Raw genomic sequence first — 25,421 nt, 5'->3', positions numbered from 1 at the left:
GATGGCCTACAGCCAGGGGACAGATGAGAGAGACAAACGAGCAAGGTGATTCTACAGAGTATGGTGGGGTGGTAGTGGGGTCCGAGAGCTGCAATGAGGCCCTGATTGGGGGAGAGGGGCTGGGGGGGTCTTGATGGTGACCCCCTGACAAGGCATCTGACAAGGCATCTCTTTCGTCGCCCTCTTTCCTGCTTTGGTTTCACCCCCACGGGTCTAAATTTGCATTATTGGGACATTTCTTCTTTTTAAAACTTCTACCTCCTGCCTTCTCTTGGTGCAGGCTGAGGTGGGGGGCGGTGTTGCTCCTACCACAGGTCCCCCATGAGCAGAGGAATTCCTCCTCAGCTTCAGGCTTCTCAGAAAAGCCACCTCCACGGTCCCCGGCTTGTGAAATGACCCCTGGGCTGGCCAGGAAGACCCTGCTGGACTCGCTGCCTACCGAGCGCCCCCTGCAGCTGAGGCTGGAAAGGACACCTCCTCGCCAGCCCCATTTTACAGAGGAGACCCCGAGGCCAGCAAGCTCAGACCATAACTCGAATTCAGGGAGCCTCACCTCTTGTGTGCAGTGAGCCTGCCTACCGTCCAGGCACACAAGGGCATCAGACTAGAACGAAAGAGACCCTGGAAGGGTCAAGGAGGCGCACACTGGCCCTCCACCAGTGGCATGGAGCCAAGCAGCCTGGCCTCACTGGCCTCAGTTTCCCCTCTGGCACATGTACTGGGGACCACTTCGCTTGCGGCTGTAGTGGCCTTTGTGTGTGTCCACTCCATATCGTCAGCCTCCACGTTCACCTCTTGTTGGCGCTGCACTGGTTTCAGAGCCATGTCCATGCTCTTGCTGGTGGCTTTGGAGGTTCTACGTGGCCAGTCCCTGCCCCGACCTCTCTCTGCCAGATCCTCAAACACATCAGAATCCCCCAGGAACCCAGGTCTTTGCATTTGCTCTTCCTGCATCCATCCATGTCTCCAAACCTCATCTAGTTGTTGTTGACTTACCTGTCAGTCTCGGCCTGATGTCAAACTTCTTTCCTTTTCTTCTTTTTAAATGTTTTGTTCAAGTGCAGCATATAGACAACTTTTCATCAAGTGAACACACCTGTGTAACCAGCACCCAGATTAAGAAACAGAACATTCCCAGCCCTAATCCTTCCTGCCAAACCCTGGTGGGCTCAAAATTTTTGAATTGATGGTTAATGATTACATAACAGCCCTGCTGTCTGTGATGTAGCTGCCAGATAAGCTGCTGGGTCCATGGGTTGCATTAATAGAGCTATAGACTCCAGAACAAGGGAGGTGATTTCTCTCCTCGTTTTGGGTTGATCAGAGCAGGCAGACGGCTGCCCCTGCCACTTTGAAATGGGGCACACAGACAGAGGGTTCAGTGAAGACCGCCATGGTATGTGTGCTTGTATGCACACACTTCAGAGTGGTGCCCTGGGAGAAGGCACTGGAGGCTCTAACGCATTTAACTTAGAGGAGGACGGGCCCAGGTCCTTGACCAGCTCCAGGTGGCTCAGTGGCAGAGCAAGGCAGGGCAGGGGCAGAGGGACCCCTCTGAGTGGTGTATGGGTTCCTGGGTTCCTTTAATGGTAGTGAGCATCCCGTTAGGAGAGGGATGGAGGCCTGATTCCCCAGGACAGCAAGCTGAGCAGGAGCTCATTACCACAGGCTGGCCAAGACAGAGGTAGTCTAGCCTCTTACGTCACACCAGGCCTGGCAGAGAGGAGGGGGTGGAGGAGGTCTGCAGGAGACGTGTGGCCACACTGGGACCTTTCTTGGGAGGGAGACAGAAGCCCAGAACCTACCCAAACTCACGGGGCCCACACTGGCTTTCCAGGCACGGGCCGGCCTTGGGGCGCTGGTTTTGGGTGGAGTTCAGGTCGGGTTATATCTGGCATGGCCGCTCCCTCTCCCCGGCTGCAGCTGCCGGGGGCGGGGGGCTGCTGGGCACGCTCCGCCACCCGCAGTCAGGCCGCCGCAGGTGCTGGGCCGGCCGCTTTACATAGCCACGCTTGGTCTCCCCCGCCTGGCTTGCCGGCCTGCCCCTCGACTCTCACCAGGAAAGGGCCCCGGGGTCCGAGAGCAGGGGCCGACTCTGAGCCCCAGTGAGCTCTTGAGTATTTTTATTTCACTTCTGCGTTTCACTTTTACTGGTCGTGGGCGACATGTACATGTTAGTCAGGCTCCAAGCAGTAGCTGCTGCGTCTGGGCTGGTTCCCTTGTGTGTCGATCAGGGGTGGGGATGGGGGCGGGCACGCAGACTCGGGTTTGAATTCTATCCCCGCCATCGGCGGGCTGTGTGGCCTCTGGAGTGCTCCTCAGCCCCTCTGAGCCTCCTGAGAGGGGCATGGGGTGCAGGAGGGGACCTTGGGCCTGGGTTCTGATGCCACCCTGCTTCTGGCCCGCTGTGCAGCCTCAGGCAAGTCCCTTCTCCACTCTGGACCTCAGTCTCTTCTCTGTAAGATGGGAATAACTGCGACCACATCCTCGGAATGTTGCTTCTCTGACTCAGCGGTTGTTTGGGGTCTGGTTGGGTGGTTGTCCGGGGGAGGTGAGGTGTCCTGGAGACTTTGAACCAACGGTGTGTCCTTGAACTGGAGAAGCTTGAGCTTGTATGAGGCTAGTTTAAAATGCAGATTCCTGAGCTCCCCACTCACCAAAATCACATATATTGACCTCCCCACTCCCAGCCTCTTGGGAAGCAGAGGTGCTATCTCCTGGGCTGCAGTCCTCATTTTGTCCCCAATAAACCTTGACTCGCAACTCAAAAGATAAAAGGCAGATTCCCAGGCACTTCCCGCGGTGTGGAGGGAGCAGGGGAGAGTTGGCCCTCAGGTGTCAGTAGATGCCATGTCAAGCCGAGAAACTTCAGGAAACGCTCTAGGACCTGTGAGTGTGGTTGGAGTCCGGTGAGTGTTTCCTGAGGGGCTTCCCTGGTGACTCAGCCGGTGAAGAATCTGCCTGTGACACTGGAGATGCACATTCGATCCCTGGGTTGGGAAGAGCCCCTGGAGGAGGGCATGGCAACTCACTCCAGTACTCTTGCCTGGAGAATCCCATGAGCAGAGGGGCCTGGTGGGCTGGAATCTGTAGGGCAGCCGAGACCTGGACAGGACTAAAGCAGCTGAGCACAGGCTGTTTCCTGGGACAGGACCAGGAGGGCTATGGGGAGGGAAACACCAAGGCCCGGAGAGCTGAAGTCGTTTGCCCTGGGTCGCTCAGCCAGCCAGTGGCCGCGCTGAGATTGAATGGGGTGGGGGAGTCGCACACACGGGCCCCGGCCCCTCCAGCGAGCCTGGCGCTCTGGTGCACCCGGCTCTGAGCATCTGGCCCAGGGGCCACAGGGCTGCCGAGGAACGTGAAGCTTCGTGCTTCCCCCGGGAACAACTGGCAGCCCAGTCAGGGTTTATATAGCGGCTCCCAAAATATCAGGCCGTGGATAGGCTGAGGCGGCCGAGGGTGCGGCGGGCCAATGCCGTGGCTTCCTGTCCTGCCAAGATGTTTCCTGCTGATAGCTGGGCCCAGTGGCCTTATCTGTGACCCTGGGGCCACCAGGAGGACACCCCCCGCAACAAGGGGACAGACTGTTCTAGGCCCCAGGGAAGGGGCTGCAGGGACCCAGGAGGGGGTCAGGGTAAGCAGCCCTCTGAGGGTGGTGGGTAGTTACGTCCACTCTCAAGCTTTGAGATGGTGGAGAGCCCGACTACCCCGAGTGGAGCTGCAGCTCTGCAGCTACAGTGACTGTGTGACCCTGAGGAGGTGAGTCCCTCTCAGAGTCATCCTCATCCATCAAATGGGGATAGTGGTGGCTTCATTTTCACTTAGCATTCCCCACCCTAGCCCTCCCAGCCTGGCCATCAAGGAGCCCCCAGTCTGGGGGAGATGCCCCCTGCACACATAGCCCTACAGGCTCAGGGCTCAGCTAGAAGGAGGCTGGAGGAATCCAGGTGTCTGTCTAGAATGACTGCCTGGAGGAATAGTGTCATAGCTAGGGTTTAGCGGATATGTAGGAGTTCATCAGGCAGAAGGCATGGAAGGGATGACCAGCTGAGGGAACAGTGTGTGAAGGCTTAGAGTGAAGTGACACTCTCCCTGTTTCACAGAAAAGGAAGCTGAGATTCCAAGAGGGGGTGATTCCATGGCTCTGAAACCTGGCTCTTCCTCCTAGATCTGCAGACCAAGACCTGAGCTCCTGGGAGAGGACTTATTCCCTCTTGGTTGAGACCCTGGGATCTGGGGGATTTTTTTTTTTAATTTCAAAATAAATTTTATTGCAACCAAAATAATAACATTAGTTCATTCATATAATAAACTATATATATATGTGTATGCACATTTTAAATTATAGGCAATAAAAGGAATAATATTTTCTAGGAAATAAAGTTCATTTTGGCAGAGTGTGTAAAATTAAAGTTGCCTCTAGTCATAACTCAACATCCTCAATTTTGTATAAGTGTGACACATTTTCTTGCCTTGCTGTGTCCTGCTCAGTCACTGTGTCTACTGCTTTATCAGACGGATACACTGTGATTAAATATTACTCATTTCACTCTGATTCTCAAAACAGTCTTTCACCTCTGACTCTCACTGGCTCCACTGTGGTCCTCTGAGCCCTGGTGCCTGAGTCTGGCGGCTCTGCAGGGAGAAGCAGGGAGGGACCGGGGTCAATGATGCACCTCCAGGTTCCAGCTGAGGTCTGAGACAGGGTCGCTGGCCCTGCCGCTGTTTTGCCCTCTGGCTTCAGGGACGTGGTCCACACCTCCCCGCCTGTGGAGGCAGGGACCAAGATGCCGCAGAACACCAGGGTCCCAGGACTGTTTCTCCAGGAGGACCCAGCCCCTGCCTGCTGGGCCCATATCTCCCTCACTGGCTCAAGGTTAGAGCTTTTGTGCAGAACACAGGGAGGGTCAATGGGGTGAGAGGTGAGGGAACCGCTGGCTTTCATCTCCTCTTTCATTTTTAAGAGACGTGAGTGAAATATGGAACTTTGTTCATAAATCAGTGCTACCTCTGTGGGGCCTCAGCCATCTGGGTCTGCGTGCTCAGTCATGTCCGACTCTTCGTCACTCCATGGACTGCAGCCCGCCCGGCTCCTCTGTCCACGAAATTCTCCAGGCAGGAATACTGGAGTGGGTTGCCGTTTCCTCCTTCCGGGGATCTTCCCGACCCAGGGAGCGAACCCAAGCCTCTTCCGTCTCCTGCATTAGCGCGTGGATTCCTTACCACTGCGCCACCTGGGAAGCCCCACTCAAACAAATACATTTACATGAATATTCACAACTGCATTTTCACAGTAGCCAGAAAGTGGAAACAAACCAAATACCCATTGATGGGTGAAAGGTAAACAAAATGTGGTCCATCGGACGAGAAAATATTACTCAGCCATAAAAATGAATGAAGCCTGATACACGATACAGTGTGGATGAACCTCAAATTCATCACCCAGAGCGAAAGAAGCCAGATACAGAAAGTCACAGAGTGCATAATTCCATTTATATGAAGTCTCCAGAAGAGGCAAATTCATCAAGACAGGAAGCAGCCTAGTGGCTCCAGGGGCTGAGGGAGGGGTTACGAGAAGGGACTGCTCATGAGAACAGGGTTCCCTTTTGGGGTGATGAAAATGGTCTACAATTAGATACTGCTGGTGGTTGCACAATTTTGTAAATGCACAAAGTGCCCCTGAATTGTTTGTTCACTTTAAGATGGTTTGTTTCATGTCATGTGAATTTCAGCTCACTTACCAAAAAAAAAAAAAGATTTTTTTAGCTGTGTGGCAGTGTCCTGGGGTTGGTTTCTGGTAAGGGAGGGGCGGTGTTTAAAATTTCAAACGGTGAAGCCTTGTGCTATGATCTGATTTTCTTGGCTGAGGACGGGATGTGCCCCCGCTCATTAGGCAGTCAATTCTCCATAGGAAGACCTGCTTCTAGAGCTGGGGCGAGGTGGTCCCACCCTGCTATAATGAAATGCCTGCATGCTTTAGCTCTGCCTGCCTGCTGGACCTTGTGCTACACACGCCGCCCCCCACCCCCAGCCAGCTCCCAATCCCCTCACAGAATCCTCCTAAGGGCCATTGTGAGCCCATTTTCCAGATTGATGGGTTGAGGCTAAGATTCCCTTGGTCACCCAGACAGATGGCAAGCAGCCGAGTCCCGGCTGTTCTCAGGTCCAGCTGGCTCCAGCACTGTGTGCTTGGTATACCTCCGCAGCCCTCACTTTCGGATCTAGGATCCCTCCCTCCCCCAGGCGGCGGTGTGGCGGGGGCTGCAATGTGACCACACGCCTCCACACACACCCACTCACGTGGCTGGGCGCCTGCTGCCCCGGGTCTTCTGGGAAGCCGTGCCAGGTGCAACCTGTTTCTCCTGGAAGGGAGCAGAGCCAGAAGTGGGATGGGAAATGCTCTCAGCATCTGATTGCAGGCGGGGTGGGGGATGGGCTCTGCGGGAACTGCTGGGGGAGCAGCTGGGAGCATTCTGAGCTTCCAGGGAGGAGGGCCAGGGCAGCCCCTGCTGGGTGATCACTAGGCACACCACTCCTGCTCTCCAACCTCAGTTTTCTGCCATGAAATGGGCTTTATGAGAGCTACTGCCTCTCAGAGCAAATCTGAAGGATTACTGTTGTTGTTTAGTTGCTAGTTCGTGTCCGATTTTTTACAACCTCATGGACTATAGCCCGCCAGGCTCCTCTGTCCATAGCATTTCCCAGGCAAGAATTTTGGATCCTCTTCTCCAGGGGATCTTCTTGATCCTGAGATCAAACCCATGTCTCCTGCATTGGCAGGAGGATTCTTTACCACTGAGCCACCTGGGAAGCCCAGTGTGAGGGATGGATGAGACAACTAGGGGTTCAGGCAAGGGGGAGCCCTGCGTGGCAGGTGGAAGTTGGGACAGGAAGGACTGTTTTGATCCTAGATGGGACAAGCGATAAACACTCTGGGCTTCAGACGGTAAAGAATCTGCCTGAGATGCAGGAGACGTGGGTTCAATCCCTGGGTCAGGAAGATCCCCTAGAGAAGGGCATGGCAACCCACTCCAGTATTCTTGCCTGGAGAATCCCACGGACAGAGGAACCTGGTGGGCTACACAGTCCATGGGGTCGCAAAGAGCCGCACACCACTGAGCGATTAACACTTTCCCCGGGGGTCTAGTGGTTAAAACTGCACTTCCACTGTGGGGGCCAGGGGTTCGATCTCTGGTCAGAGGAAGTTCCGCATGCCTCACGGTGCAGCCAAAAAGAAAAAAACAGCAAACAGTATGTTTTGGCAGTTCCTCAAAAAATTGAAAATAGAATTGCAACAGATGAATTGATAAACCCAACGTGGCATATAGGTTTGATGAGCTATTATTCAGCCTTTAAAAGGAAGGAAACCCTGACACCTGCTGCAGGTGGAATGAGCCGGGAGGCTGTGCACCCAGCGGAAGAAGCCGGCCGTGGAAGGACAGACACTGTGTGATCCCACTTGTGTGAGAGTCCGAAGGTCGTCAGTTCGTAGAGACAGGAAGTTGAATGGGAGTTGCCAGGGAAGGAGGGAAATGAGGGGGGTTAGCATTTAATGGGGACGGAGTTTCAGTTTTGCAAGATGAAAAATTTTGGAGATGGACAGTGGCGATGGTTGCACAACAGTGTGAGTGTTCTTAATGTCATGACCTGTGCTCTTTAAAATGGCTAAGATGGCAGGACGGCCCTGGGGGTCCAGCGGCTGACGGTGCTCCCCATGCAGAGGCCTGGGCTCGGGCCCTGGTCAGGGAACTCGATCTCATGTGCTGCAACCAGGAGTTCCCACGCTCCTAAACCAAACGATTCTGCATGCCACCATGAAAATCGGAGATGCCACATGCCGCAACGAAAACCTGGCAAGCCGAACAAATAAATGAGTGCACGGTGCGTGCGTGTGTGCGCGCTAGTCGCTCAGTCGTGTCCGACTCTGCGGCCTCACGGAACGTAACTCCTCTGTGCATGGAATTTTCCAGTCAAGAATACCAGAGTGGGTTGCCATGCCCTCCTTCAAGGGGAATCTTCCCAACCCAGGATTCGAACCCTCATCTCTTATATCTCCTGCGTTGGCAGGTGGATTCTTTTCCACTAGTGCCACCTGGAAAATTTTTACAAATTGGCTAAGCTGGAGAATTTTGTGTCTTATCACGATTTTAAGAAAGAAGGAAAGAGCCCAGTGATCCCTCCTGTTGGGGCTGCTCTGGGCTCAGACTGCACTAGCGGAAGTTACCAGGTTTGTCTCTCTGATTAGAAGACCCCCCAAATCATCTGCCTGCCAAGCTCCAGCTCATCCTACAAAACCCAGCTCAAGCGCCCTCTCCTCCAGGCAGCCCTCTCAGATCTCCCAAGGAGATCCTGCTTTGCCATTGGGCCTCCCAGCTCTTTCCTTCTTCTGGCTCATCCCTGACCTCTCTGAGATGGGGTGTGTGTCTGGCTAGTGAAGGGATGAGGCGGAACTGATAAGGAGTTGGGGAGGGGGGAATCCTGCTTTGAGGATAGCAGAGTATGGGGCAACAGCACGGCAGAGCGGCTTGGGAACCAAGACCCATTTGTTCAGTAGGCATTGGCCGCCCCTCCCACACCTGCCCTGTGCCCTGAGGAGCTCCCACTGTGGGGGACAGAGCAGGACACACAGCGTGTGGTCAGGATTGGGCTGGGGCTGAGCGGCAGGGGGGGGCCCTTTGCCTCAGTGACTCCAGCACCTGGCCTGGCCCTGCCAGGGGGAGCTGGAGGCCCTGGCCGGGAGAGAGAGGGGCAGAAAGCATTGTCCCTTAAACGCTGGGTTGGAGAGGGTGAATGTGTGCCCGTGTCTTGTAGGTGTGAGCTGTGTGTGTGTGTCCTTCTGTGTATCTGTGCTGCAGGTGTGTCTCTCTGTGTCTGTCGTGTGTATATCTGTGCTTTGCATGTGTCTCTGGGTGTGTACGCATGTGTGTGTGATGCATCCGTGTGTGTGTGTGTGTGTGTGTGTGCACATGCACACGTGCGTATGTGGCAATTTTGAGGAAGTGCCTCTCCCGCTCAGGGGTGTCTGCTGCCCAGAGACTGTGGGAAGTCTCTCCATGCCGTCATCACCCCCGCACCCTCCCCATCCCACAGTCCCGTGTCCTCAGGCCCTCTTGGCTCTCGGGCCACACTCCAAATCCGCCCTCTTCTCTCCATCGTCCAGCACCTCTGGCCTCCCCACCTCCCTCCTCCTGCCTGGGTTCGCCGCTCTCCCATCAGCCACCAGGGGAAAACCTCAACCTCTCTGGGGCCCCCTATCCCCTTCTCCGGGGGCTCCTGGTCTTTGTTCTCCCTGCCACGCCCAGTCTCGGCCTCTCCTGAGTTCCCCGGGGATGTCTCCCCACCCCCTGCCAGGCTGAGGCGTCCCTGCCCTCACACAGCCCCCCACATGCTGCGAGCATGGAGATAACCGTTGTCCCTGCCCCCTACCTCAAGCTCTCCAGAGCAGAGGTTTTTTGGTCTGGTACAGTTCCCTCTCTGCATTGAGAATGAGGCCTGGTACACAGCAGGTGCTCAATAAATGCCCAAATGAATGAATGAATGAATGAGTGTGGGAGGAGAGGCAGGAGAGGTCAGAGGAGCCAGATCCAGTAGGTACGCACCTGAGGGCCTAGGCAAGGGACCGATGCTGAGAAGCTATCTGAATACCTAAGGGGGGCCACATGTGGTCTTAGAAGCATCACTTTGGTGTGGGTTGGACAAGAGGGAAGTGCCAGGTATGGGAGGTTGTGTCAGGAGCTCAGCTCGTCCGGTGGAGATGGTGGAGATGCAGGGGCTTAGGCTAGGTGGGGATGGGAGGTGAGGGGAGGAGCGGGAGAGCTGAGATTAGGGAGGTGAAAAGGGCAGGAGAGTCAGTGATACACGCTCTTTACGTTCCCATTTGTGCCTTGAGTTGGCTGGGCAATTGCTCACTCAGGCCAAGGAGGCAAAGTAGAATGTTGAGTCCTTCTGGGGATCCCTTGACTCTGTGGTCATTTCCTGCGAGGAGGGAGGACCTGGAGACTTTGTTTCCAGATCAAGCTGAGATAGAGGATCCCCTGAGGGAATGGAGAAGAAACAGGGGTAGACAAAACACAGAAGGAGATGGTGGCCTGGAAGCCAAGGACAGAGGCCCCCCCAGGTTTCAAAAATGTGGGTGTGGTCTGCACTCCTGTACTTCCCAGAGGGGAGCATAGAACCCAGTGGGCAGGGACTTCCCTGGTGGGCCAACGGCTGAGACTCTGGGCTCCCAATGCAGGGAGCCTGGGCTTGGTCCCTGGTCAGGGAACTTGACCCCAACATGCCACAACTAGAGATCTTGTATGCCACAACTTGCATGCCACAGTGAAGATCAAAGTTCCCATGTGTCTCAGCTAAGACCCGGGGCAGCCAAATAAGTAAATATATTAAAAAAAAAAATCTGGTGGGCAGAGTCCCAGTGCAGTGGAGCTGGGACATGCATGAACCACAGCCCCACCTGCAGGCATGAAATGGAAAAGACTGGTCCCTAAGTGCTGCTGAAGACGTGGAGCAGATGGAACTCTCACTCACTGCTGTGGGAGGTAAAGGTCCAGACACTTTGCAAGATGGTGGGGCAGTGTCCACGGAGCAGAGGTCTCCCCTTCCTCTATAACCGAGACATCACACCCTTCAGTATTTACCCACAAGAAATGAAGACATGCAGCAGCCACAAGACCTGGGCACATGTGCTCGGAGCAGCTCTAAACACAAACCAAACGTCCAGGGACAGGAGTGAGCCAATGAACCGCTGAGTTGTTGATATCCCACAGTTGTGCTGTGGGACAGTATACAGCAAAGAAAAAGGATATGATGAGCAAAAGTGGACAGATCCCAAACAGGACACATGGTGTGAGTCTGTGCATCTGAAGTTCAAGAACAGGCAAAATAAACCAATGGTGTTGGCCAACAGGATAGTTCCTTCTGGGAGATACTGACCAGGGGATGGAGGGCTGTTATGTGTCAATTTGAACATCCACAGAGTAAAAAATGCATGAGGCTGCACACCTCAGATCTGAGTATTTGGCACGAATTTCTGTGTATCTCTCAATCCAAAGGTAAATATATACAGCCATTAAAAACTCAGATGGTAAAGAATCTGCCTGCAATGCAGGAGACCCGGTTTTGATCCCTGGGTCAGGGAGATCCTCTGGAGGAGGAAACGGCAACCCGCTCCAGTATTCTTGCCTGGAGAATTCCATGGACACAGGAGCCTGGCAGGCTGTAGTCCACGAGGTCGCAAAGAGTCAGACATGACTAAGCACACACAGGCAAAAACAATTTGGACAGCACCTAACATACACGAGATTTGCTGGGGTAAGGAGGCTGGGCAGTGATTACTGAAAAGAACCTGCTGGAAATGTCCAAGCATGATATTCCCAGTTTGGCCAAGAGCCATGACCTTTTAGTCTTATAAAAAAAACCAATTAAATGCCTCAAAAAAACATGGAATTACCTTATGATCCAGAAGTTCCAGTCCTAGCTACATAACCAAAAGAACTGAAGGCAAGGATGCAAATAGATATTTTCACACCCATGTTATTAAGAGCACAATTCCCCTTAGCCAAAACGTGGAAACAACTCAAGTATCCGTCGACAGATGAGTAAGTCCACCCAATGGAATATTATTCTGCCATAGAAAGCAGTGACACACACTTCAATGTGGATGTGTCTCGAAAGCAGCATGCCGGGTAAAAGCAGCCAGATACAAAAGACCGCACAGTGCGTGATTCCGTCTAAGTGAAATGAAGAGAACAGGTGAAGCCACCGAGACGGGAAGCAGGTCGGTGGCTGCCAGGGCCTGAGGGCGGAGGGTGGGAGTGACTACTCACGGGGACAGGTTTCCACTTGGGGTGGAGAAAGTTCTGGGATCCGACAGAGGCTGTGGTTGCACAAAGTTGTTTGCCTCTCACTCTGTTTCCTCTAGGTCCTTGTGAGCTGTGTTAGTGTCCTTCCTTATCGCTTATGATATTCTTTATTTTAAGGTCTCTTTTGTCTGATACGAGAATTGCTATCCAGGCTCTTTTGAGCTCCATTTGCAAGGAGGATCTTTTTCCATCCTCTCACTTTCAGTCTGTATGGATCTCTGGTCTGAAGCCGGTCTTCTGTTGACAGCATACATATGGGTCTTGTTTTTCAGCCAGTCTGTGCCTTTTGGTTGAAGTGTTTAATCCATTTACATTTAAAGTAATTATTGATATATGTGTTCCTATTGGCATTTTCTTAATTGCTTTGGATTTATTTCTGTAGGTTTTTCCCCCTCTCTTATGTTTTCTGCCTACAGGAGTCCCTTCAGCATTTGTTGTAAAGCTGGCTTGGTGGTGGTGAATTCTCTTAACTTTTGCTTCTCTGTAAAGCTTTTCATTTCTCCATCAATTTTGAAGGAAGTCCTTGCCAGGTAGAGTAATCCTGGTTGTAGATTTTTCCCTTTCAGCACTTTGAATACATCCTGCCGTTCCCTTCTGGCTTGGAGAGATTCTGCTGAAAGATCAGCTATTACGCATACAGGGGTTTCCTTTTGTGTTAGTTGTTTCCGCATAGTACTGTGGATGCGCCAGGTGCCATGGGATCACCCACTTCAAAAGGGTTGTGTGAATGGTGATAGGTTATGTGAACTTCACCTCAGCTGAGAAAACAGCACTGCCTGCCAACGCAGGAGACTCAGGTTCAGTCCCTGGGTAGGGAAGATCCCCTGCATGAGGAAACGGCAACCCGCTCCAGTATTCTTGCTTGGAAAATGCCATGGACAGAGGAGCTTGGTGGGCTACAGTCCATGGGGTTGAAAGAGTCAGATGTGATTGAGCATACAGCACACACACACACACAAACAGTGAATTGGTAACACCAAGGTCTTACACCTTCTCAAAGGATCTTGGCCCCTAGGAAAGGGCAACGAGTCATTCCTACTTGGTGGACAACAACCCAGAACTCACTTTCTTCTAACAAAATGGCATGTAGAAGCTCCATGTGGTCATGGACACAGGCCCAGAGAGGGTCAGGAGTCTGCTTGAGGTCACACGGCAAGGCTTGGCTTTGGACCGGGGCTCCCCGGTGAGCCTGAATGAGCCACAGACCCAGTTCCCCATCTGTTGAGTGGCTGGAAGGAAGCGGGTGAGGGGTACCCTGCCTGCTCTCCCCAGGAGCCCCCCATGCCCCCAGGGGGCAGCGCTGGGTATAGGGGACATGTGCAGTCCTGGTGCCCTGGGGACTGCTCCAGCCTGTCTTTGGGCCTCAGTTTCCCCATGTGTACAGCAGGGCTGCGAGGTTCAGGCAGGTACTGGGCCACCTACATGAGCTAAGTTCCCCTGAGTTTGGGAGAGTCAGCCTGAGCCCTTGGTGGCCCTGACTTGATCCTTCTAGCCAGGACAGACTGCTCAGTGGGTATCACAGGCACTACCTGAGATCAGAGTCCCCAGCGACTCTGCCCACCCTCCATCCATCAGGGGCAAAGAGGGCATAACCAGGCAATTAGGGAGCAGTCAGAACCTGAGACCTTTCTGCTGCTGCTGCTAAGTCGCTTCAGTTGTGTCCGACTCTGTGCGACCCCATAGACAGCAGCCCACCAGGCTCCCCTGTCCCTGGGATTCTCCAGGCAAGAATACTGGAGTGGGTTGCCATTTCCTTCTCCAATGCATGAAAGTGAAAAGCAAAAGTGAAGTCACTCAGTCCTTAGCGACCCCATGGACTGCACCCTACCAGGCTCCTCCGTCCATGGGATTTGCCAGGCAAGAGTGCTGGAGTGGGTTGCCATTGCCTTCTCCACCTAGGACATACCCAAGCCTCAGTTTCTACATCTGTCCTGCTCAGGCTGAATGAGAATCCCCCATACAGGATAACAGGTGTTTGGGGGCAGCTCTGTGCTCAGAGAGGGTCTGATCCTTCCCATCCCCAGGTCTGTACCCGCCCACCTTTCTCTGTGGCCTTGGACCTGCCCTATTCGAAGGTACCCAAGCATTTACTTATGACTTGTGGGTGCCTCCTGGTGGTCACAACTGGCAGAGCTTTGTGGGAGTGTCCACAGGCTTGAAACTCAGCTCAGTACTGCCCTGGACCCTGGGGACACAGCAAGGATAAACCAGACAGGGGATCCTTCCCTTCAGGGGGCTTCTAGGCAGATTGGGGACACAGGAAATGTGGAACAAAGAACTACTGTTTGTAGGAACAAGCTGGCGTGGCTGGGGGAAGTTGAGATTTGAGTTAAGCTGTGTCAGGAAAGAGGTGGCCGAGAGATGGGTACACAAGGCAGAGGGAATAGCGAGTTCACGGGCTCCGAGGTGGAGACAAATGTGGGGCAGGGATGCGGGGATGGAAAGAACACAAGGGAGGAGGGCAAGAGTGGAAATTTAGACGGAATGGGGCCAGACACTCAGGCCAAGAGGGACGGTCTTACTCTGAGGGCACTGGGGAGCCATGGCAGGATTTTAAGCAAGGGTGGGTCATGATCTCAATTATAGTCTTTATTGAGACTGATCTTAGGGGACTTCCCTGGTGGTGCAGTGGATAAGAATCCGCCTGCCAAAGCAGAGGATGTGGGTTCAAGCCCTGGTCTGGGAAGATTCCACATGTCAAGGAGGAATGTAGCCCCTGAGCCACAACTACCGAGCCTGCTCTCTGCCTTTCTCGCAACTAGAGAAAACCTGTGAGCAGCAACGAAGACCCAGCACAACCAAAAGTAAATTAAAAAAAAAAAAGAGTGATCCTAGCCTTGTCACAAAAACACTGGTGATAGTTTAACATGTATGCATCGCTGACCAGAAGAAATAAAACTTGACAATTGCAGTTGAGGTTCATGGTCCCCAGCTCAGCCCTGGACATTCCTCTCCCTGCCCCAGACGGTGCTGTTGTCTAGAATTTGGAGTTAGTCTTTCTCTTGTGTGTGTTAGTCGCTCAATTGTGTCTGACTCTTTGCGACCCCATGGACTGTAGTCTGCCATACTCCTCTGTCCATGGGATTTCCCAGGCAAGAATACTGAAGTAGGTTGCCATTCCCATTCCATTCCCTTCTCCAGGGGCTCTTCCTAACCCAGGGACCCAACCTGGGTCTCCCGAATTGCAGGCAGATTCTTTACCATCTGAGCCAAGGAAGCCCCAGTCTTTCCCTTATATGGTTTTGCATTTCATTATATACTATGTGGCCACAGGGCTTCCCAGGTGGTACTGGTGCTGGAGAATCTGCCTGCCAGTGCAGGAGACGTGGGTTCGTTCCTTGGGTGGGGAAGATCCCCTGGAGGAGGGCATGGCAACCCACTCCAGTATTCTTGCCTGGAGAATCCCATGGACAAAAGAGCCTGGAGGGCTACAGTCCACGGGGTCTCAGAGAGTCGAATGTGACTGAGCACATGAACCAGTGCTGTTTTACGTGATTTTAAACTTTGTATGAATGGCGGGGGGGGGGGAGGACACATCCTCCTGCGGTTTGCTCATTTCATCAACAAGGTTGATAGATTTCTAGCTGTTAGTATTTTCCGTTGGTTTTCAAGCTTTGAAAAACTGAGGTACAGCGCGTGTACACCAAGTGTTCAAAGTGCACGTCTTCAGTGCACGTGAGCTGCCTGCCCGTAAGCGGGGCCCAGGTGACTATGTAGAGATGCATCTCCCATCATTCCAGAAGGTTCCGCCCGGTCAGTGGCCTCCTGGCCCCAGCGGCTGCTGCTTCTGGGGGTGGGCTGGTTCTGTGATGCTGTGTGTGAGCTCTTGTGGCTTTGTTGTTCCTGCAACTCTTCCATCGTGTGGCGCATCCACTCCTTGAGCTTCTAGTCTGGAGCTGTCGTGTGCCAGGCTGCTGTGAACTTTGGAGCCCCTGTCTTTTGTGTGCTCACTTGTCTGGGGTGAGTGCCCGGGGGTGGAATGGCAGAATCCCAGGCTGGGCAAACGGTCAACTTTGGTAAGACTACTGGGCGGAGCTGAGAGGTGTGTTAGCATTCCCAGCCCTGGGCCGATCACTGAGTGAGCAGAATATTCGCCTGGATGAATTGACAACTGTTCTGCCATCATCCCACTGGTTCCCATTTAATTGTTTTCCACTGTGAGCTCTTACACAGCCGCGGTGAGTGTTCTTGGACCGTTTGTGCTTATGTGAGGGGCATGGGGGGTCTGTGATGGAATTTGGGCCTGGGCCAGGGGAAAACAATGGCGTCGTTACTTTAAGTTAATTAAAATTAATGAAAATTCGGGCTTCCCAGATGGCTCAGTGGTAAAGAATCAGCTTGCCAAGCAGCAGATGCAGGTTATATCCCTGGGTCAGGACAATACCCTGGAGGAGGAAATGGCAACCTGCTCCAGGATTCTTGCCTGAAAAATCCCACGGACAGAGGAGCCTCGAGGGCTATAGTGCATGTGGTCTCGAAGAATCAGACACCACTGCACTCAGCGACTGAGCACGCAATTAAAATTCAGCATTTCTGAGCCGGGGCTATGAAATCTCAAGGGGCTTGTGGGGGTATTGATTCCTGGCCCTTCTTCCCTGCTGTGAGCTCCTGCCAGGGAAGGCCATTAACACAACTTTCCTTCTGTGCCTCAAGAAGCAAAGAACCTCCAAGGAACTCCAAGATGAGCACTCTCTGATGTGCGTGTTTAGATGCTCAGTGGTGTCTGACTCTTTGTGACCGCATGGACTGCAGCTCGCCAGGCTCCCCTGTCCATGGAATTCTCCAGGCAAGAATCCTGGAGTGGGTTGCCGTGCCCTCCTCCAGGGGGGCTTCCTGACCCAGGGATGGAACCCGCATCTCTTATGTCTCCTGCGCTGGCAGGTGGATTCTTTACCACTAGCGCCACCTGGGAAGCACTTTCTCACGCTTGATGGTGAATGGGGCTCCTTTGTGAATGGGAAGTAGCTTCTGACTACTCCTACACCTGTTCTTGTTATAAATGTCTGCTGTATCTAAGTATTCCTTTCCCAAATTTACTGATGTGGTTCAGTCTGGTGGTGGGATGAGTTATGTGGCTCAATTAGACTCTGTGGAAAGATTTTCCTAAGAGTAAACCCTGCTTAGTCATGTTGTAATACTGACCACCGCTCAATTCTGATTGCTAATATTCTGTTTGCAAGCTCTAAACTAAGGCTCGTCTACAGTCGCCTTTTTTTTCTATCTTTAACTTGTTTTGAGTATTCAAGTGCTGGCTCCTTCAAAGAATGAACTGGGGAGCTTCCCACTATTTTGATTGCCTGGAATTAGAGTCATCTGATTTTAATACATTAAATTGGGGGGATTATAATATTATACTTGTAACGTTCCTTTAAAAACGTACAATTTAAGAGAATTATGAGGCAAACATCTGTGTTACCACCACCCACTTGAGAAATAGAATATGGTGTTGTATGAAAGGAAAGAAGGTTAGCACTCCCTTTAACAAGGATGGAAGAGGCCCTTGGGCCTGACAATATCCATACCATTAAGTCATTGCCTCCTACTTCATGGCACCTATCCACTATTTTTATTGGACCTGATTAAACTTAAAAGTTTTTGCACAGCAAAGGAAACCATAAACAAGATGAAATGACAACCCCCAGAATGGGAGAAAATAATTGCAAATGAAGCGACTGACATAGGAGTAATCTCCAAAATATATATAAGCAGCTCATGCAGCTCAATATCAGAAAAACAAACAACCCAGTCAAAAAGTGGGTAGAAGATCTAAACAGATTTTTCTCCAAAGATGACATACAGATGGCTAATAAACACACGAAAAAAATGCTCAGCACCACTTATTAGAGAAATGCAAATCAAAACCACAATAAGGTATCACCTCACACCAGTCAGAACAGCCATCATCAAAAAAATCTATAAACAATATGTGCTGGAGAGGATGTGGGGAAAAGGGAACCCTCTTGCACTGTTGGTGGGAATGTAAACTGATACAGCCACTATAGAGAATAGTATGAGATTTCTTTAAAAACTAAAAATAAAATGACCACATGATCCAACAATCCCACAACTGAGCAAACTCCAAGAAAACCATCATTGAAAAAGACACATGTCCAGTGTTCACTGCAGTACTATTTACTGCAGCCAGGACAGGAAGCGACCTAGATGTCCGCCTACAGATGGATGGACAAAGAAGTGGTGGTGCATATACACAATGGAATATTACTCAGCCATAAAAAAGGAATGAATTTGAGTCAGCTTGAGTGAGGTGGATGAACCCAGAGCCTGTTATTACAGAGTGAAGTAAGTCAGAAAGAGAAAAAACAAATATCGTATATTAATGCATATATATGGAATCTAGAAAAAATAGTACTGACGAACCCATCTGCAGGGTAGAAATAGAGACTCAGATATAGAGAAGAGATTATGAACACAGTGGGGGCAGGAGAGGGTGGGACAAATTGAGAGAGTAGCATTGAAATATATTTATATTACTATATGTAAAATAGCTAATGGGAAGCTGCTGTATAACACAGGAGCTCCACCCAGGGCTCTGTGACAACCTGGAGGTGTGGAAGGTGGGAGGGAGATTCAAGAGGCAGGGCACATATGTATACCTATGGCTGATTCATGCTGATGTATGGCAGAAATCAACACAACGTTGTAAAGCAATTATCCTCCAATTAAAAATAAATTAAAAAAAGAAATAGAATATGGCCAGCATCCCAACCCACACCGTCTGGTCCTTCTCCTCTCCTCCCTGCTCCCCCAGGTAGCTGTGCTCTGACTTGATCTTCATCCCACTCTTTAGAGGTTTCCCCTTACTCTAGAAACATCCCTGAAGAATATAGTTCAGGTTAAGCCTGTTTTTAAACTTCATCCCAAAGGAATCACACTGTCTATGTTGTTTTGTGTCTGAATCACTGCTCACTGAGTAGGTCTTGAGTGAGTGAGTGAAGTCGCTCAGTCGCGTCCGACTCTTTGCAACCCTGTGGACTGTAGCCTACCAGGCTCCTCCCTCCATGGGATACTCCAGGCAAGAGTACTGGAGTGGGTTGCCATTTCCTTCTCCAGGGGATCTTCCCGACCCAGGGATCGAACCCGGGTCTCCTGCATTGCAGGCAGACGCTTTAACCTCTGAGCCACCAGGGAAGCCCGAGTAGGTCTTAGTGCCCAGCTAAGAAAGCCATCCCATCTTATTCTTTTTCAAGATTCCTCTTCTTGGCCCTTTGATCTTCTATGTACATTTAATTAGTTAATTTTTGGATGCACTGGGCTTTCTCCAGTTGCTGCAAATGGGGGCTCCTCACTAGCTGCACAAGTGGGAGCTTCTCATAGCAGTGAATTCCTCGTTGTGGAGCACGGGCTTTACAGTGTGTGCGCTTCAGTACTTGTGGCCCATGGGCTTGGTTGCTCCAAGCCATGAGGAATCTTCCCAGACCAGGGATTGAACCCATGTCCCCTGCACTGGCAGGTGGATTCTAATCCACTGGACTACCAGAGAAGTCCTTCTATGTCCATTTCCGAATTCGTTTGTCAAGTATCACAGAAACCTGATTGAGATTTTATTGGGAAATGCATTTAATCTATAATTCAACTTGAGGAGTGTATTAGTTTCTTATTGCTGTGGTAACAAATTACCAGGTTAAAACAACACAGATGGATGAACATAACAGTTCTGGAGGTCAGATGTCTAAAATGGGTCTTACGGCTAACAAGCAAGGTTATCAGCAGGAAAGTATCCTTTCGGGGGTCTCTAGAGGAGAATATGTCTCCTCAGTGTTTCTAGCTTCTAGAGGCTGCCTGTGTCCTTGGCCCCTGACCCCTTCCTCCATCTTCAAAACCCAGCAACACTAGGCAGAGTCCTTCTCACACTGCCACTTTCTTCCACATTTAAGGACTATAATTATGTTGGGCTCACCTAGGTTATTCAAGGCAATCTCTCTACTGAGGTCAGCTGATTAGCAATCAAGCCCATTGGCAAACTTAACTCCCCTCTGCCATATAACTTAACATATTCATAGATTTGATGTATTAGAACGTGGGCATCGAGCCGGGGCGGGGGGAAGTACTCTCTGCCTTCCACAAGAAGTGTTGCCGTTGCTATTTAGTCGGTAAGTTGAGCCCGACTCTTTGAGAACCCACAAGGGTGTTGGTGTCTTTGATATTTCGACTCTGTACTTAGGGTATATCTAACCATGTGTGTGTGTGTTAGGCACTCAGTCGTGTCAGACTCTTGGCCACCCCATGGACACACCAGGCTCCTCTGTCCATGGAATTCTCCTTGCAAGAATACTGGAGTGGGTTGCCATTCCCTTCTCCAGGAGGTTCTAATGACCTGCGTGAAGTCCCCATGCAGATCTTGGATAGTTCTTTAAGTTTAACCCTAGGGGCTTCATTTGTCACCGTTGCTTGGTTGTGGCAGTCCATGGGGTCGCTAAGAGTCGGACACGACTGAGCAACTTCACTTTCACTTTAGTCGTAGTTTGCTTCATGCCTGTGCTCACTCATGTCGGACTCTGGGACCCCATGGACTGTAGCCCACCAGGCTTCTCTGTCCATGACATTTCCTGGGCAAGAGTACTGGGGTAGGTTGCCATTTCCTCCTCCAGGGGATCTTTCCGACCAGGGATCAAACCCGCGTCTCCTGTGTCTCTAGGTGGGTTCTTTACCACTGAGCCACCAGGGAAGCCCTGTAGTTTGCTTAAAGGTTGTTTATTCATTTAAATCATGAATGGATGTTTAATTTTATCAAATACTTTACCTGCACCTACCTACTGAAATGATCACATATGCTTTCCTCCCTTATTTTTTTTTAAGACAGTGGATGGATTTTCCAGTATGAAGCGAACTTTGCCTTCCCAGGACTTAACCTGAATTTAGTCAAAACAGTATGTCCTTTCTATACAATGCCAACTCTACGCGTGCCCCCAAGCCCCTGTAATTTGATTTAGGATTTCCACACATCTACGGTCACATCTAATCTCACTAAGAGAGATTATAATTTTCTTGTCTTATATTGCTTCAGGGACATGCTAGTCTCATAAAATGAGTGTTTTGTATTTATTCTTTGGGGGAGTTTGTGAAATTCTTTTTTTTTTCCTTGAATGCTTGGTAGAACTTTCCCAATAAAGTCATATGGATTTGGAGTTCTGACTAGCTTAGTTTCTTTAGTAGTTATAGGACTATTTAGATTTTAATTTCTTTTGAGCTCCAGGAATTCATCCAAGGTATCTAAAATTTTCAAGTTTGCTTGCATAAAGTTGTTCATAGTCTCTCCTTATCCAGTGCTCTTCTTGCCCATATGGCTTAATTCAGGAGGATCAGAAAAACATACCTCTCTCCAGTGTGGATGAAGTCTGAGCCGGGCACATAACTTGGTGGGCAGAAAGTGGACTGAGTGTCTTTGTGAAGTGGCACATGCCCTGCGCTTGTCTTTTTAATACTTTTAAGCTGTAATAATGCTTCTCCCCATTTCCAATAATAGCCTTAGTGCCTTTATCTTGCTCAAAATTTCTGGAAGATCTTCAGTTTTAAATAGCCAACTTGTTTTGTTGATTCTCTTTATTGAAAGCTTTCTATCTCCCTTATATCTGTTCTATGTTATTTCCTTTCTGTGCTAGTAGGTTTATTTTATTCGTTTTCTAACTTTTGAGATGGATGCTAAGCTCATTCTTTTCATACAGTGGGCTTCCCAGGTGGCTCAGTGGTAAAGAATCTGCCTGCCAGTGCAGGAGACATGGGTTCAATCCCTGGGTCGGGAAGATCCCTGGAGAAGGAAGAGGCACCCATTCCAGTATTCCCGCCTGGGAAGTCCCATGGACAGAGGAGCCTGGCAGGTTACAGCCCATGAGGTTGCAAAAGTCTTTCTTTTACATTTTATACACAATGTCATAGTATATGGGAATCCCAGGTGGCACTAGTAGTGAAGAACCTGCCTGACAGTGCACGAGACGTAAGAGACGCCCTTCGATCCCTGGGTTGGGAAGATCCTCCAGTATTCTTGCCTGGAGAATCCCATGGGCAGGGGAGCCTGGCAGGCTACAGTCCATAGGGTCACAAAAAGTTGGACATGACTGAGGTGATTTAGCGTGCAGCATGCATTATATGTTACATATATGCAACATACATTACATAAACATATATTGTAATGTCTAGTATTTATAAACGTAAGGCCCCACAAATTTCCTTCAAAGTGTTGGCTTAGCTGCATTGCATAAGTTTTGAAATGCAGTATTTTCATTACTTTTCAGTTCAAAATCTATAATATTCCTAGAACTCCTTCCTTGATCAATGGATTATTTAGAACTCGTTCCCAAAGAATGGAGATTTTTCTCATTATTGTTTTTAACATTGATTCCTAACTAAGCAGCATTTGGCCAAGGGACTATTTCCTTCAGTCTTGCTTTAAAACACAGTGTGTGCTTCAAAGGAAAATGTATTCTGTAGTTGCTGAATACTATGTTCCACAAATACAGGTCCATTAGTTAAAATTCATTGTACTGTTCAAATATTCTCTTTACTTCTTTGGGTTTACTTGTTCTATCAGTTGCTGAGAGAGATGAATTTTAATTGCTCATTTTTACTGTGGACTTAACTATCCTTGTAGTTGTGTCAATTTCTGCTTTATGTATTTTGAGACCATGTTATTAGGGTCACACAAATTAAAAAAAATTTTATATTCCTAATGAAGTAAATCTTTTATTATTTTTATTATGATGTCCCTCTTTATCTCCAGCAATGATTTTGCCTTAAAGCATATATGTTGTCTAATATTAACTTAATTCCAGCTTTCTTTTGGTATTTCTATGGTTATTTTCCCCATCCTGTTATTTTTAAATTGTCTGCATCTTAACGGTTTTGATGCATCTCTTATAAACAACATAGAGTTGGAATTTTAATGGAGGAACCGATCTGACACTTAAACCTAGGTTTAAATTTACTGTCTGGCTGTCTTTTAGGTTGGGGTGTGTGTGTGTGTGTGTGTGTGTGTGTTTTTAAAAAAATCATTGCTTTCCCTCGGAACATTTGGAAATTGCAATTATTTTATTATTTTAGTGATTCCCTTAGCAAATATAGTGTGCTGTGCTTAGGTTCACAGTCGAGTCCAACTCTTTGCCACCCCATGGACTGTGGCCCGCCAGGCTCCTCTGCCCATGGGATTCTCCAGGCAAGAACACTAGAGTGGGTTGCCATTTCCTCCTCCAGGGGATCTTCCCAACCCCGGGGTTGAACCCAGGTGTCCCACGTTGCAGGCAGATTCTGTACCAGCTGAGCCACAGGGGAGCCCTTAGAGACGATAATGCATGCTTATAAAATGCGGATTCCATCCATGCTTCTCACTGTCCTCCGTCAGTCATGTACTGGGAACTCTAACTCCATTTACTTCTTCAGGACACGTTTTTTTTTTTTCTTGTGTGTATTTTAATTCTATCATTTTTCTTAACTTCAGGAAACACTGTTTTACACAACCTAGGTTTATGTTTTTGAACATATTTACTTTATTCCTTACTCCTTGCGTCTGGACCTGCCATTACTTTCCTCTTGCCTGAAGTAATATAATTTAATATTTTCTTTAGTGTGAGTCGGCTGCTGGCAAACTAACGGATTTTGTCTGAAAAAGTTTTTATTTCAACCTCAGTCTTGAAATGTTTTTGTTGGGTGGGCAATTTTCTTTCAGCACACTGAGAATGTCACTTTGCTTTCATCTGGCTTCCTTTGTTGCTGATGTAAAGTAAGCTGTTTACCTAACTGTCACGCTTTTGAACTTAATATTTTTCCCCCTGGCTGCTTTAAAGGTTTTAGTTTTTCTGTAAACATTTTACTGAAATGCTATATTCAGAAGAGTAAGTAAATCATAAGTTGTTGATGCATTTTCAAAAGTAAGACCATTTTTGTGATCTGCATCCGGATTAAAAAAAAATCACTAATATTTTCTAATTTCCATTACATTTTCTTCGACACATGGTAATTTAGAAGAGTTCTTTAAAAGCTAATTATATTTGGAAAGTAAAAAAAAATTCATTTGTTGTTAATTCTAACTCAATTCTCTTGAGAATTTCTTGGAGAATGCAGACTCTAATACTAAGAATTCTTAGAAATTTGTGAAAACCTTTTCAGGGTCTGTCACACTTTTTTTTTTTTTTTTTGCCTGAGGTCTGTTTGGTCTGATATCAATATAACTGCATGAGATTTATCTTGGTATGTTAGCATCTTTCTGCTTTTAACTGTGCTGTGTACTTATGTTTTAGGTGTGTATTTGACAAATGGGCTTCCCAGGTGGCGCTAGTGGTAAAGAACCCACATAAAGAGACATGGGTTTGATCCCTGGGTCGGGAAGATCCCCTGGAGGAGAAAACGACAACCGCCTCCAGTATCCTTGCCTGGAGAACCCCATGGACAGAGGAGACGAGTGGGCTACAGTCCGTGGGGTCACAGGGTCAGACACGACTGAAGTGACTCAGCACGTCTTTCATAAACAGGGTGGAGCTGGATTTGGGATTTTAGCTCAGCCTCTCTAACAGCATCTTAAACGAGCTGGCTTCATCTTCTACGTATATGTGTACGGCTCCTAATGCATGGATTTATTTTTACAATCTACTTTAGTTTCTATGGCACAGAATGAAAAGCCGTGGTGCAGTTTTTCTTTTGGGCCATGCTGCGTGGCATGTGGGATCTTAGCTCCCTGACCAGGGATCAAACCTGTGTCCCCTGCATTCCTGCATTGTAAGTGTGGAATCTTAACCACTGGACCACCAGGGAAATCTCATGTGGTGCAGTTCTAAGTGCTGTTTATCATTAAAAGATTCTTAGGATACTTGCATTTATTCTGATTTTCCTATGCTTCTCTCTCCTGTTGGTTTGTTAAAATTTTCTTTAAATCCTTTCCCAACCACTGGTTTGGGAGTTATACATGGATACATAGCTTTTTTAGACTTTAGTCCATCTTCCTCCCAAACAGTATAAAGATGTTAGGAGCCACTGATGCCAACCACCTATCTCCTTTACTTTGCAGGATGCTGTGCAGAATTTTAGTTGTTCCTTAGGTTATTACTCAGACATTACTTGTTCAATATTATGACTGCTTGATATATAGTCAGTGATAATTTAGATATTCCCAATGGCTTCCAAGTTTTTTCAGCATTCTTCATCTCTTTCCTTCCTCGTGCACTGAATCTCCTTTTTAAAAATAATTTTATAGACCTTTGGCTGTGCTGGGCCTTCGCTGCTGTGAGAGGGCTTTTCTCCAGTTTCGGAGGGTGGAGGCTGCTCTTCGTTGCAGTCAGCAGGCTTCTCGTTGCGGCGGCTTTTCTCATTGCGAAGCATGGGCTCGACGGCACACCTGCTTCAGTGGTTGCGGTTCCGGAGCTCTGGAGCACAGGCTCAACAGTTGTGGTGCTCCGCAGCATGTGGGATCTTCCCAGATCAGAGATCGAACCTGCGTCTCCTGCAACGGCAAGTGGATTCTTTACTACCGAGCCTCCAGGGAAGCCTTTGAATCTCCCTGACGTACACACGTTGTTGAGGGTTTGTTACTGCTGAACGTTTCATTTTGTTCTTTTG

The 25,421-nt window shown here is 49.4% G+C and overlaps 1 protein-coding gene and 1 non-coding gene across 2 annotated transcripts in view; one reads left to right on the top strand and one right to left on the bottom strand.

Moving 5' to 3' along the window:
- Positions 1–16,443: 16,443 nt before the first annotated feature.
- Positions 16,444–25,421, bottom strand: part of AP1M1 (adaptor related protein complex 1 subunit mu 1) — a 39,187-nt gene continuing 30,209 nt past the window's right edge. The window contains exon 13 of the transcript XR_005721139.1: positions 16,444–16,456. The gene's annotated coding sequence lies outside the window, so the exon portion shown is untranslated. The remainder of the gene's footprint in view (positions 16,457–25,421) is intronic.
- On the top strand, positions 17,305–17,430 carry LOC120864949. The gene has a single exon (XR_005721288.1). It is a non-coding gene; the product is annotated as a U6atac minor spliceosomal RNA (small nuclear RNA).

This window comes from Oryx dammah, unplaced genomic scaffold, assembly GCF_014754425.2.
Source record: "Oryx dammah isolate SB20612 unplaced genomic scaffold, SCBI_Odam_1.1 HiC_scaffold_5, whole genome shotgun sequence".
Classification (NCBI taxonomy): domain Eukaryota; kingdom Metazoa; phylum Chordata; class Mammalia; order Artiodactyla; family Bovidae; genus Oryx; species Oryx dammah.
The sequence above is the reverse complement of the archived record's forward strand: the minus strand, read 5'-3'. Positions and strand labels throughout refer to the sequence as shown.